The 13,979-nt window shown below is 41.5% G+C and overlaps 1 long non-coding RNA gene across 1 annotated transcript; it reads left to right on the top strand.

Moving 5' to 3' along the window:
• The first annotated feature begins 879 nt into the window (after nt 1-879).
• LOC125696027 (uncharacterized) lies at nt 880-12,847 on the top strand. The gene is made up of 4 exons (XR_007378169.1): nt 880-963; nt 5,020-5,109; nt 10,842-10,968; nt 11,817-12,847. It is a non-coding gene; the product is annotated as an uncharacterized LOC125696027 (long non-coding RNA).
• Nucleotides 12,848-13,979: the final 1,132 nt, after the last annotated feature.

Genomic DNA, 13,979 nt, shown 5'->3' on the forward strand with positions numbered 1-13,979 from the left:
GGAGAGATGAATGTGCTGCACTGAGGTGAAGCAGCCCACAGCCCTCCTGCAGCCATGCCTCAGGTACACTGTATTGTACGTAGTGCGTGGGAAGCATGCAGACAGCTCCTAGCTTCCTCCTCAGTGTATGGCTATGGCCTGGTGCGACAAGGGGCTCTCTGATTCCCTCATTGACATAGTAACCCAAACCATTCTTTTCAACTGAAACAAAAGCATGCTGAAGGGTTTGCCTCTGCTGAACTGTGCACCGTTTTCCACAATGGAAAGGCAGAGAGGGTTATGCAGGAGCTCGGCTTGCCAGAGCTGTAGTAGTCTAGAGGGAATTGAATGAATCTTAGCAAATCATCTTGAAACTACCTTTAAGTAAACAGGCATTTAAAAACAATAGTGGAGAAAGGCGTGCATGTGTTCTTCCACTAGAGTGAACACTAGGTGAAATCAGTTGAGAGGTTTGTAAACAAAGATGATCGTCTATTGATCAGCTTAAACACAGCCTGGAGACAGCTGGTTTAGAGCATAATAAGAGAAAACATGGCTGATTTGTGCTAATGAAGCCATCCGCCACAATATCAGAACAGTGAATCAGAGTGCCAACAAAACCAGAAATCTCTTTTTGAGAAAACTGCGTATCTTAAATGGTCTTAAAGAAAACCAGGAACCCTCTTTTTGTGACCATGTAACTTTACTATGCTGTGTAACAACCTCTCTAACAAGAATTTTTTGTTAAGTACTGTATTGAAACTGTTGAGTCACGGCCTGAGCCTCTGATTGACCACCTGAGGCAAGCACTGAGTCAGCCATGGAGCACAGGTGAAGGCGATTCAGCTGTGTGACCAGAAGGGGTAGAGCCTGGCTGCACCTCTCCTAGACCCCATTTAAGGGCTGACTGCCCCTAGGAAGGATCCCTTCTGGAGATCCCTCCTCAGTGGAGTCTTTCTTGTGAACCTAGATCTTCAGATACAGGTGAGCTTTCTTTCCTTGTTTGTTTCTTTTCCTATTTTCACTACAATAGTCTTTCCATCAACTGTAACAAGTGCTGATCATCTCAATGTGCTCTGTGTGGGTAGATTTGCAGGCATGCAAGCATATTTTTATATATGCATGTACTGATTTACACATGTGCATATGTGCTTACATATACTATGTGCACACATATATATTGTAATTAAGGCTCACGTACTTCCAGTCTAGTAAACCTTTGCTTCTTTTACTTGCTTTATGGTGGTCCTGTTTGTCTGGATCCCACCTTTCTTCCCTGTGCTGATCTTGCAGGTGTAGGGAGGAGTTCTTGTTTGGCAGCAGAAAGTGAGGGGGCAAATGATCAGCAGTCCTGGAGAAAGGCTGTAAAAAGCAACCTACTTCCAACTTCTTATTCCTTAGATTCTCCTTCCTCCCTTCCTTCCCTTACCTACAGGTGTACTCTCTTAATGACTTCTGTTTCTTATTTTTTACCTTTAATGTTTTGAGTAGCTGTTTTTTAAGGGTCAAAGAAGATATTCATGATATGTAGGATAAATAACAATCCCATTATTCTAGGAAGCCAGACCATAGGTCTTAATATTTTCAAAGATCACTTCATCATTTTGTTCCCTTTCCCTGAAGGGAATCAGATTATAAACCACATTGCTGCTCCACTGGGCTGTACAGCACTTCGTCACTCTCTTTCTGGTTAACCTCTTTGTCATAATATTGATTGTTAACAAAAATATCCTTTCTGCCTTGCTTAACTTTGATATGCCACAGAGCCCTGTAACCATTGCTATCTTTAGATCACTGTCTAAACTCAGTACTTGAAATCAAGTTACGATGTCTAATCAGTTCTTTCCAGAAGTGCTGTACTAAAGCTGTGAAGGGGGTTCATAAAGAAACCCACCTGACTTCAGCTGTGCCTCTTGGGGGCACCTCAAACCCCCACACGGCCTCTGCCCAGCTCCCTGAAGACAGAGGGTATGCGGTAGGCCTGACTGGAGCCTTGCTTCTGCCTTGGTTTCACTGGATATCCAGTAAGGTCAGTGCTCAGCACTGAAGTGATCATTCTTCACCTATCTGCAAACTGCAAAGAGCACTACTGGAGGGTGTTAATGTACTTCACAGCCTGCAGGACATCACGAGGTGTAGCAAGGTGGCACTGAGGCCTGGCTGGTGCCGGTTGTTTATGCCAGCCCAGTGGCCAACATGCTTGGTTGGATGAGGCCCTGGGCAACCAGATCTAGAGACTGATCTAGTGGTTGGCAACTGTCTGTGGTAAAGGGTTGGAACTAGATGATCTTTAAGGTCCCTGTCAGTCCAAGGCATTCTCTGATTCTGTAATTCTCACAGAATCAAAGGGTGTTTAGGTTGTCACAGACCTCTGTTCCATCTGGCCCAACCTCACCCAGAGCAGGATGCCCAGGCCCATCTCCAGCCTCTCTGGGCTCCCCATGCCTCTGCTCTGTCACCCACACATAGAAGTGCTTCCAGATGGTCAGAGGGAACCTCCTGTGTTCTAGTTTGTGCCCAGTGCCTCTTGTCCAGGCACTTGCCACTACCGAAAAGAGCCTGGCTCTGTCCTCATTGCCGTTATTTACGCATACTGTTAAGATTTCCCACCACGTTTTCTCCAGTCTGGGGCTGTTCACAGCCTTTTGTTACAGGCAGGGGATTTTGGCCCCTTGGTACAGGTAACGCAAAGCAATTCCTGAGTGTGTCAGGATGACTCCTCTATGCATTGCATTTGTTGAAGGCTTTTTTGTTGCAGAGCTGATGTTCTGCAGCACACATACACACAGGCCTCTCTTCCATCTGGCTCTCTGATGGAGAAATTGCTTTGTGAATGCTGGTCACAAAGGAGCAGAAAGTGGCATAGTGTTCTGTCATACCAGCTTTATAGAGGCAATTATGTGATCCCCTGTTAGTGCCTAATGCCTGTGTCGTTACTGTTGTAAGCTTTGTTTTGGCATCCTTTTCCAAGGAACATTAATTAGGAGTGACAAACTTGCGCGCTAGACAAAGGTATTGCATCAGTTCAGCAATTTGTAAACATTTCTGGTTGGGATAGTGCTGTAATTAAGTCTAGATAATAATCTCTCCTGCCCTTCAGAACAATCAAACAAAATGTTAATTAAAAAATCAGTGTCCTCCATGTGGAAAAGAAGTAGTTTAAGTCACAGTAATTAATTATATTTTTCTCTATTCCCCAAATGATTTTTTTTTTTTATCACTGTGGCCTGTAAAAATTGAAAGTGATCTGCTGGTGAGAGACCAGATGGCCAAGGAGGCTGAAAATGGAGTGTGATGCTTTTTGCTTGTGGATGAAGCAGTCCATTCAAATGTTTTTGCTTTCAATGACTCTTGAATTGTGTAAATGAAATGAATTGATGAACCACAAAATTACTCCAAAATAGGACATAATTTTCACCAGTGAGGAAAAAATCTCAGACAAGGTTGGGGAGTTCTTTAAATAAGTTTCTCAGTGCTTGTGTCTGGCTATAATTAATGACTCGAGGCACCATCCTATTTAGAGGTTATTGTATTTGTTGTATAACTTAGGTTTGGAATAATTCTGTTATTCCTATATATTCTCCCTATCTCCAAATTATTCATTATTATTTTAAAATGTCCATTTTAATTATTTCAAGTCATTCCAGAACATTTTAGAAATAATAATATTTAGTCTTGATTTCCAAACTGGATTACCTGATAGAAGGTTTTCCTTAACTTCTTTGACCTTTGGGTCAAGTCTTTACAAAGTGCTATGTCTTACACAGCATACTTGAATTCCTAAAGCCTGTATATTTCTTAACCTATAAAATGAACCAAATCCCTTGATTTTTACAGGAATAATATATATATATATATATTTGTGAAAATATGCTGTTTGAAAGCTTCAGTTTCTAAAGTGGAGTCTTCAGTCCTCGATAGGGAAAACGCTCTTTTAAAGGTGGAACAGAAAGTAGAAGAACCACTCATGCAAATAGTATCAAAGCAATAAAACCGGGTTGTGTAAAGGGGGAAAGTGGCAGTGCAGCACAATCTCATGCCCAGACTTAAACCCTACCTTATTGCAGAGAATAAAGCATTCTCAATCCCCTTTTTACCTCTCTGTTGTACCTCTAGCTTTATGAGCATCTGTCTGAGATGTTTTTTATTTTACTGAAAGCTTCGGGAAGGCTCTTTTGTGCTTTAAATTGGCTTTAATGCTCCTGCCATCAAATTTTTTTTGTTAGGCTTAGAAACAATGCTCTGAATTGTGTTTTGGAAGGAACCTGATGTTCCTTCCATATTACCACTACAGTTACTGCTAATAAAAGAAGAAAAGAGACTGAGTGGTTCCAGGGCAACTCTGCCGATAGCAGGAAAGCAGTAGAGATCATCTACCACACAGTAGTCTGTGCTCGGAGTGATGCTCCCCTCTTCACTGCTGAAGTCATGGTACCTGGCCTTCGCTTAGGTGGCCTCCTTGGCAGAAGGAGCAGAGGTGTATTTATTTTCTCTGCAGGTCTGAGATGAGTAGATTGGAAGTGCACTGGGGGCTGGTCCCTGTTCATTTCCATTTAATTTGAAGTTAGTAACTAAAAGCAAAAAAAAAAAAAAATAAATAAATTTCTCAACTCTTACCCTTTCTCTGACAAACCAACCCTTCACACCCAAAACTTCATGAAAAGTCAGAAATTGGTAGCACATGTGTAAAACATTCTTCTAATTTTGCATGAGTAATTGCAACAGGTGGTCTGTACAGTAGTGATAGAGAAGAACTGAATGTCAAATATATCTGCCAGTTTTGTATTCTGCTGAGAAACATGGTTATGAAAAAAATTTAAAAAAAAATGAAAGCTTTTATGTAGGAAGAAATAACAAACAAATTATTTGAGGCAGAGACTTCTGAGTTCTTTGTAATACCCCCATGATTCTATTGCTAAATGGAAAGCCGTTTAGGTTGAGATTCAGTAGGTGTCATTAAGAATGTAAATGAGATGCCTAAATGAAGAAAATCGTCACCGTGAATCTCTTTTACTGAAAAGTGACTTGGTGTCTGCACAGGTGACATGGCAGTCACATGCCTGATGCTCAGGAGGACGACTACAGACCACTGCTACTGGAGACTTCCACTGCCCCAGCTACAGGACGGAGGTAAGGCTATTCCTCTGTATAATAGTGCTACTGCGAGAGCTGGTATTTGTGAAGTGTGTCTGAATCCCTCAGGTCATTTTGTGTTGATCTTATGATTCTCTACTTCACCCATGACATTTATATATTAATTTACAGATTTAGTATTGTTTCTTTTCTCTCAGGGCTGATATTTAGTACATTTGAACTAGCAATCCTTCATACGTCGTCAGCACCTTTATAAATCCTATAATTCTGCCTTCAGTGTTCTCTCTGTTGTTGGTTTTTTTTCCCTTTGCAGTATTTTTCTGACTTTACAGTGAGACATCTGCCTGTTGCTGGATCACAGGAAGGTCACATTTTTCTTCTGCAAAAATGCCCAATCAGCACAAATGCTAATTTTCTCACACTACTGACGATGCATATGTCACTTTTCAAATTCATGTATTATGTAGAGCCTGTCATTCCTCAAGCTGTGCTGCTTCTAATGTTGATTAACAGTGGGGACGTGTTGCTTCTTATGTGGCTCTGAGTAGCTGATCAAATGCCTGTGGTAGCAGTGGTAATAGAAGGACAGTTGGACTAGTTGATCTTGTAGGTCCTTTTCAACCTTGGGATTCTGTTGTAAAGGGCACACCTCCTCTTGGGCCAACCAGCCTTCAGGATGGGTAAACTGTGGGTGCCAATCTGTCAGGGATGTTTCTGCCATCTGGTGGGTGCCTGTTGCTCAAAGACTGGTCTTTACCTCTCCTTAAGATTCTTTGCATGGTTGCACTCTCATCCATTTACTAAAACAAAGACTTTTCTGGGCCTATGAAACATAGAACTGAGCACCTATATGACAACCAGCCTCAGAGAATACATAGTTCAACTGCTGAATTATCTGGAAGATGGCGTTACCTAACAGCTGCTGCTTAGAAAGTGACTCTTGCCTGCTGTGATTGCAGCTGATTGTTGGTGTGGCCCTTAGATAGTAAGAGGCAAGCGGAGTCATGAAGTCCCTGCTTCTCTGCAGAGAGGCAGCCAGGAGTGTTCTTATCTAACTGCTCATTAATTGCTGTGAAAACTAAATGGCAAATGCCTGACTTCCTGGAAAGTTGAGTTACATTAGGTAGACAGACGTTGACATTTGTGTCCACAAACATCTATGCTGTTGACGATTTAAAAAATGCCCTAGGAAGACCACAAAGCCTCTGTTACTTAAAAGTAGCACTGGCAGCTGAAGTTACAAGAAGCCACTCACTTCCTCATCCTCCTGAGTCATTTCAAAGTGAGAAATCTTTTCCCTCTTTGTCACTTCATCCTGTATTTCACGAAGCAATCACAAAACAATTGCTTTTTACTGTACTCTTAACTGGAGTATACCACTCCATTAACTGTAGGGCAGAAGTATTAATCTTTTCCAGTTACCTCCAAAACCACATGTACTGTAATTGTTCTTTTCTTTCCCAAAACTAGAATCACTGCAGCCTTGAAAGCATATTAGGATTTTTCTTTTTGACAGAAATCTGCCATATACTGTACTTTCTAGCAAGCTCCTATTGGTACTTTCCTGGGAGACAGGACCTGAGGCAATATTAGATTTTGAGACATAGGGTTGTACAAAAGTGCTTGGGGGGGGGGGGGGGGGACGGACAATTACAACTTTTCTCTGTGGGCAGCAGAAAAACATAGCAGCTGGGTTTTATGGTATTTATCATGGTTCTCTAATTTTTTCCTGGTGTATGCACTGGAAGGAAAAACATTACTGAATTATTTTCAGGATTGCATGTTGCTTGCAATGTGGTAGTCAGCGAACTCTGCCACTATCTCACCAATAAGTGCCATGCTAAAGCCATTATGTGAGCAGGAGCAGATGGAATTGGTGCTTTCTGTCAGTTGCCTTTCTCCTTGAAGGTTTTTAGTGAATGTAGATAAAATACATTTGGCCTTTCCATGATATGGTGAATCAGGATCTTCTGTCCTTTTCCAGGATGCTAGGTGGCATCAAGCAAAACAAAATAAGAACCCTACTTCATACTATATTTTGGGGGATCAAAGACTTTTCTCAAAAGCAGTCATAGACTTCAAATGAATTATTTAGCTTTTATTTCAGCTCAGCACACAGGAAACCCTGGTGCCTGGTGCTGTCTAAATACAGACTAGGATATTCCTAGTCTGAAATCTCAATAGTGACAAGGCAACAGGTAAGAAAAGAAATGAGTTTCTACTGAATAAGCTACAGATAAGCTGCATTTTAATGCTCTGCATCAAAATTTAAAGGGTTTTGCTAAATAAGTCATATTCTATGTATTGAGAAGAAAATCCATTTAGAAAGCACATAATGATGTGGCTTTCCAGTGCTACACATTGCTGAGGAAGAGAAAATTGTCAAGATACAAAACATGAGAAACACAAATGATAAGGTTCTTGTTCAAAGCTGTAAGATCAGTGTTTCTCTGCTGAACTCTCTTTTTGGGAGTTGATCCTTGTTCCTGAAAAATTGTTCTGGCCTTCAATGTAGCAGTAGAGACGGATTTTCTTGTTATTATGGTTTTGGCTCCTTATAGAGGAATGTAAGAATTTATTATATGAAGATCCATTCTAATGCTTTTGGCTAAATAATAAGTACTCAGTTTTTAATTACACTGGTATATTATCCAGCCCTCTATGGGCAGGAAATTGCGTTTAGTAAGAAAGATGTATGGGAGCATCACCACCATGACTGTGACAGCCAGCATCAGTCCCTTCTGTGGCTCCAGCATTAAAGCCAAATGTTTGTTGAGTTTCAGACACACTTGGGCTCCTACAGGGCTTAATTACTGCATATGGAGTAAGGCACCAATAGCATTTCATGGCAGTTGGCATTTTGGAGGCTCTTGCTGGCTGACCTCAGGGAAACCCAGGTGGAAGGAGATAGATACCTCTCCACAGGCTGATGGAGCCTGCAGGGCCTCTGTCACCTCTAGAAATGAGGCAAAGATACTCCAGTCATTTAGGGACAGATTATATTTTTCTTAATGTGCTTAGGTGTCTTAATGTAGGAAATTAAGTTCCGTGGCCCTTGTGATAAGCTCACCAGATGCCCATCCATAACGCTGTTTGTGAAGTACCGTGTAAAATCGGGCTCCTTGACAGAGCCAAAGAAGCCTAAGTTTCAGATCTGGGACATGTGCACTGTGACAGGAGCCAGATCTGTCGGAAACATATGCTTCTCTCTGGAACAACACCTCCACTAGCATCAGAGGATATTTGGCCTTACTAAGAAGTTGTGTGGCCTGGCCCCCAAATTTCCATTTTATTGTTTGATTCCCAGCAGAAGTGTGTTGGTAACACAAGGCATCTTTGGGGCGTGTATGTCAGCATCATCCTGATGGCAGGGAGCTGGCAGGGAAAAGGGCGAAGTGCGTGATAGAGTTGCTGCCTCCAGAGCTGTGAGGAGAAACCTGATGCAGAGGCAACCTCCTGCCCTGTCCCAGTGGCAGGGCTGTGGAAATATGTGTATATTCCTTGCCTTGGCAGGCCACGTGTATTTGTTCTGGTAAGTCTATTGTTTTAATATCTGCAGCTACCTCTAATTTCTGCTGTAATGATGCACTTTTATTGCATTAGAGTGACCTGAAACTGTGTCCTAATCCCATAGATCCCATTTGCACAGCTTGCATTGTAGGTTTAATTTCACAGTTTTTAGTTTCCCAGCTTAAAAATGTGAACAATTCATGGAGCAAAATTAACAGTTTATTAGAAATATCAGTCACTGCAAAAGTCCTAAGGGTAATTCACAGCTCTATGAAAGGTTGTGGTATAAATAATTGCTTGATGAATATGGACTGTGTCTGTTTGTCATTAAACACCAGCAGAGAGCTAATGTACTTTAATAGTCCTGCTAACTGCTATCTGACAGGCATAGAAATCACAATCAAATACAGCAGCTAGGTTAAATAATTGGTTCTGGTGTTTTTTTCTTTACGCAAAAGGTAAAATAATGACATATGTTGTTTTCTTCACACTCCAGTAGTGGTCACGACTTATACATCCCTATAAAATATTGCCACCAATAGCTTAAATATTTCAATACCATTCCACCATTTATCAAACAAAATATTGCAATGATTTCACCATTTTACATGTTTAAAGGCTGCACTCACAGTCTGCAGCAGTAGGAAAAACTGTTATTTCCCTCCCTGCTTGTAGGGAGCATGTTCAAGGTCCCTGAGGTAATCCATGTATTTATAAACTATGTGTAGTGTTACCCTGATCCAACCATATACCAGTAGACTCTCGTGATCCACACACGTTTCCATGTATGATTAGAATATACAGATTTAAACCATATTCAAAGCACATTTTGAGCTTTCTCTAATGAATGCAGTGATTTTGTTTGTTTGTTTTTGTTTTCATTGAGAGGTTGTCCTACCCAGGCATAACTGAACCTAATCTCAGCACATCCTTTTCTGCCAGTAAAGGTGAGGCTACAGCCTATCGTGATTGGGAATGCGTGCAGAAGTGATGAAGGACGCTGGCAGAGATGGATTCCTCTTCCAAAATGCCTGGCTCTATTTAGATCAATTCCTACTATGCTTGACCAAAGGAGCTAAAATGAACCCCTCTTCCACACTCATGCCCCAGAGCATCTCACACTCCAGGGGTACTCATGTACCCAACCCAGCTGCCCTGGGAGAGGTCTCTCTACGAACCACAGCACCCTTTGGGTCTCTTCCAGGCACTCCTGGATTCCTTGATTTGCATCCCAAAAGGCGCTATCAGTTCACTTTCTGCTCTCTTTGTGCCTGTTAAAGCTGAACCTGTTGTATGAATGAACTGCTTTATATTAAGAATTTCCCACAGATGAGGTGGCTACTTCATCTGCCTGTGTAACAAAGTGAATTAGGAGATAATCTATTTGTGTATGAAATTATTTAGGCCAAACAGGCTGTGCTGTGGCTCAGCTGACAGGAAATCAGGCTTTAAAATGTGGTAATTTTTGTCACTCACAGTCAACTCCTCAGGATAATTATAGTGGTCTCTAATTTGGGAGGCTGCAATGTTTTTGCAGTGTTGGCAGAGTTTGACCAATGTAGTTTCTTGGTTACTAAATGGCAGGTGCCTGAAGTGAATGTTTTAAAGTAGATCTACTTAGTGAAGAAACTACAGATAGGAAATAACTCCTTGCCATTATTGATCTTATTTTTTATCAGATGGGATTACGTTAGCATGCTGAAAATAAAAAAAAAAAAGTAGGATTCTTCCTGTTTTCAGAGGCAAGATAGGACATATGGTATCTTGATAGATAATTATGCATTTGAAATTATCATCTGGTTATGAAATACTTTTGTTCTACTAGCCTTTCCTCAACTAGGACAAGCAGTGTAGGGAAAGACTCAACGCTTAGTGAAAAGTTTTCTTGGACATCTATATCCTGGAAAGTGACGTTTGTGCTGTCAGGAATGAGCACCTTCAGAGATGAGAGGCAGGTTAAGCTTCTCCAGTGTGTTCAACAAGTTCCTGTCGTTCCAGTTACCTCCCAACTTCTCCTTGAGTGTGAGAGCTCACCAAGGCAGGTCTGCTTTCCAGTAGGTCAGCTCCCACACTGTACTGGTGCATGGTGTTATCCCTCCCCAGATGCAGGACTATGCAGTTACTTTTGCTGAACTTCATGATGTTCTTCTGTGTCCATCACTTCAGCCTTCTCTTCTCTGTACTAAACAGCCCCATGTTTTTCCACTCCCTTCTCATGACATAGGTCATGCTTTACGGACTTCTTTTCACCCTCACAGTTTTCCTCCAGTCCTTCTGCAGTTGGCCAGGACTCTATCACTGGTGCTGTCCCAGACTGAGTGTTTATTAGTGCTGCTTATGGACAGACCTTTCTTCATCTGGCTCGGAGGCAGAACTTTCCCTCAGGTACACCAGGATGCTGTTTGCTTATTTTGCAACCATGTGATGTTGTTGACTCATAATCTGTTTGTGATTCACTGAAAAGCTTAGTGCTCTACTGAAGTATTGCTGCCTAGCCAGGCATTTTCCATCCTGCATTTGAAGAAATAAATATAGGGATTTGTGTGCCCTTATTGAATTTTTGCCTATTACTTTCAAGCCATTTTCCTAATTTGTCAAGAATGTTTTAAATTCTCCTTCTGTGCTCCTCCCTGCTTGCAGCCTTTCCAACATTGGTGTTGCTTGAAAATTTAATAAAGTATGCTTTTTAATTCATCATACAAGTCATTAATGAAAATATTGAATTGTACTAGATTGAGGACAGACCACACTCGACACATTCCTTCCGTTTGGGAGCTATTGATAGCTATGGTCTAAGTATGTGTTCCCCAGCCACCTGTATGCCACTTGTAAATGTCTGCTAGCACACATTTTGCTCTCTTTTATGAGTTTGTTGTACCAGGCCAGAAGAGACAGGCTACTGACAATGGGGGTGTACTAAAGCAGGGCCAGTTGTGATCTTCTCAAAATTAGCGTGACTTGTTACCATAGGAAGAATTGAATTTGCCATGCTTAATTCCTAAAAAAAACCCCATATTGTCTGTCATTTATCTTCTTCAGGTTTTGATTTAGTAGTTTAATTATTCCCTTCAAATTTGGAAAAGGAGCTGGCTACTCAATAATTTTGTTGCCCCTTTTTTTTTCTGCCCCTTTTTAAGAGAAAGCAACAGCATCAACACCACTCTGCTGTAAAACCTCTTTTATTACTCAAGCTCTGCAGAACAGTCACAGGCAGCTTTGGGCTTCATTTGCAGGGTGACTTCCCAGCAGAGCCTGAAGCCATCAGTCTCTGTGCCATCACCTCTGTCCTGCTGGACATAACGCAACTGGGAGCTGGACTGGGAGCTTTGTATAGGCTGAAAAATGGCCTTCTCTTCATGGGAGCATGTCAGCCAGAGTGCATGTCTTGAGCAGTGCTCCCTTGACTAACAACTGCAGCCACAGCCTGGCATGCTGCTGAGTACTTCTGGATGGACACCCAGGTCTGAGGGCCTCTGGGATGCATGAACGCTGGCAGTCTGCCTGGTCCTGGCTGCAGCCTGCGTCCTGGCTTTCAGCTGCTGATGTTAACTGTGTTGACTGCCTGATCTCAGGTGGCCCTTTTAGTGACAACTGATGATACTTTTCATGATATTATCAGTAGATGATTTTCCTGCCTTGCTACATGTCTGGACAACTCTTGCCTTAGTCATATTCATATATTCTAACTGTTAATATTACCTGTTTGCCTTTATCTGTGGGGAGCTATATTTTGTTTCACTCCAGAGCTTTTATGGCTGTAGCCCTGCACTATCATCCTTTATATACGCCCATAACAGCATGAGGTTTAGGGAGCTTCTTTCCTTTCTTCCTTCCCTTTCTTGAGGTGAAAGAAGTGCTGGTGATGGCTGGGCTGTGGCCAAGCCTTACAGCCTTCCTGCCTGAGGAGGGAATTTACCCTTCTGTCCTCCACATACTTTCTTCAAGAAAAGGACAAACACTGGAAAATCATTTCCCTCCAAGATTTCTAGTGGGATTTTAATTACCTAAAGTAGGTTCTTATTTCCATGCAACCCATCTCTTTACATTTCTCTTATACACAGATACATAAATACACATATTATATATATGTATATATACATTTAGGTGTTTAATTTTGAACAAGCTTTCACAACTGTCCATAACCAAGGTTGTTTTTTGTTGGCTTCTTACTGCTAAGCCAGGGCTACTATGTGGTAATAGAAGAATGCTTTGCTTGTGGGGCTGAATGACAGATTTGTAGCTTATAGTAAAACTGCCTATGGGTTTATTACCTTGCTGTCATGCATTTCAAAAGCTACAGTAGAATGGACCTGAATAATCCCTCAGCCACTACTTGCGTATGTGCTTGATGATAAATGTCAGGTCACTGTTGAGTTTGAGCAGCTGAGAAGGTAAGGGTAAGTAAAAGATCTTGGGTAAAGCAGCATCAGCAAAAAATCTGCCTGTGTGACACCACACTTTTCCATAGCATGAAAAGATTGTCCATGACATCTGCAACCACTCCTAAGACAAGAGCTAACTTTTTTCTGCTCTTATGTACCTAGGGTCATAAAATCATCGAATTGTAGAATTGTTTGAGTTGGAAGAGAACATTTAAGGCCTCTGGCACAGATTCCACCAAATGTGTGGTGGAAGCCCCATCCCTGGAAACATTCAAGGTCTGGCTGGACAGAGCTCTGAGCAACCTGATCTGTACTGTAGATGTCCTTGTTCATTGCAGGGGAGTTGGAACACATGTCTTCCAAAGGTCCCTTCCAACTGAAAAGATTCTGTGATTGCATTCTGTGATTTTCTATTTATTTGTGGTGTTTGCATGCTTATCACACAAGCATAAATGCATCATACTGGATTCTTTATCACACAGTTTGAATTAGATTGTCTCCAAAGAATTGGTAGTCTTCAATATGCAAAGTAGTTCTCTAGTTTGATGACTGTCGTGAAGTATTAAATCAAGTATTCAGGATTTATATTGCTAAAGCACCCTCTAGTGGGGCAATAACAGAAGAGTTATTTTTTACCTGGGCACAACACCTACTCTGTGTGTTGGAAAACAGCAGTGTAAAGGCTGAACATCAGAGGGAATATACAAATGCACGGAGGTGTTAGTTAAGGCTTTTAATGTCCATGCAACGCAAAGCGTTTGTCCCAGTACCAGGAAGGTGGCTGTATAGCTTCATTGCATGTAATCACAGAATAACAGCATCATTTTAGAGGAGACCGTTGGATATCATCTCATCTAATCTCCTTTTCAAAGAGGATTCAGATAGATAAGGAGTCTTGAGGCCCTCTCCAGCTGAGTTTGGAATATCTCCATTACATACATTGCACAACTGTTCCAGTTTTTGACGGTAAAGAAAAACCTAATACTTACATCTAAACAGAGTTTCTCTTGTTGC

Source organism: Lagopus muta, chromosome 7 (assembly GCF_023343835.1).
Source record: "Lagopus muta isolate bLagMut1 chromosome 7, bLagMut1 primary, whole genome shotgun sequence".
Classification (NCBI taxonomy): domain Eukaryota; kingdom Metazoa; phylum Chordata; class Aves; order Galliformes; family Phasianidae; genus Lagopus; species Lagopus muta.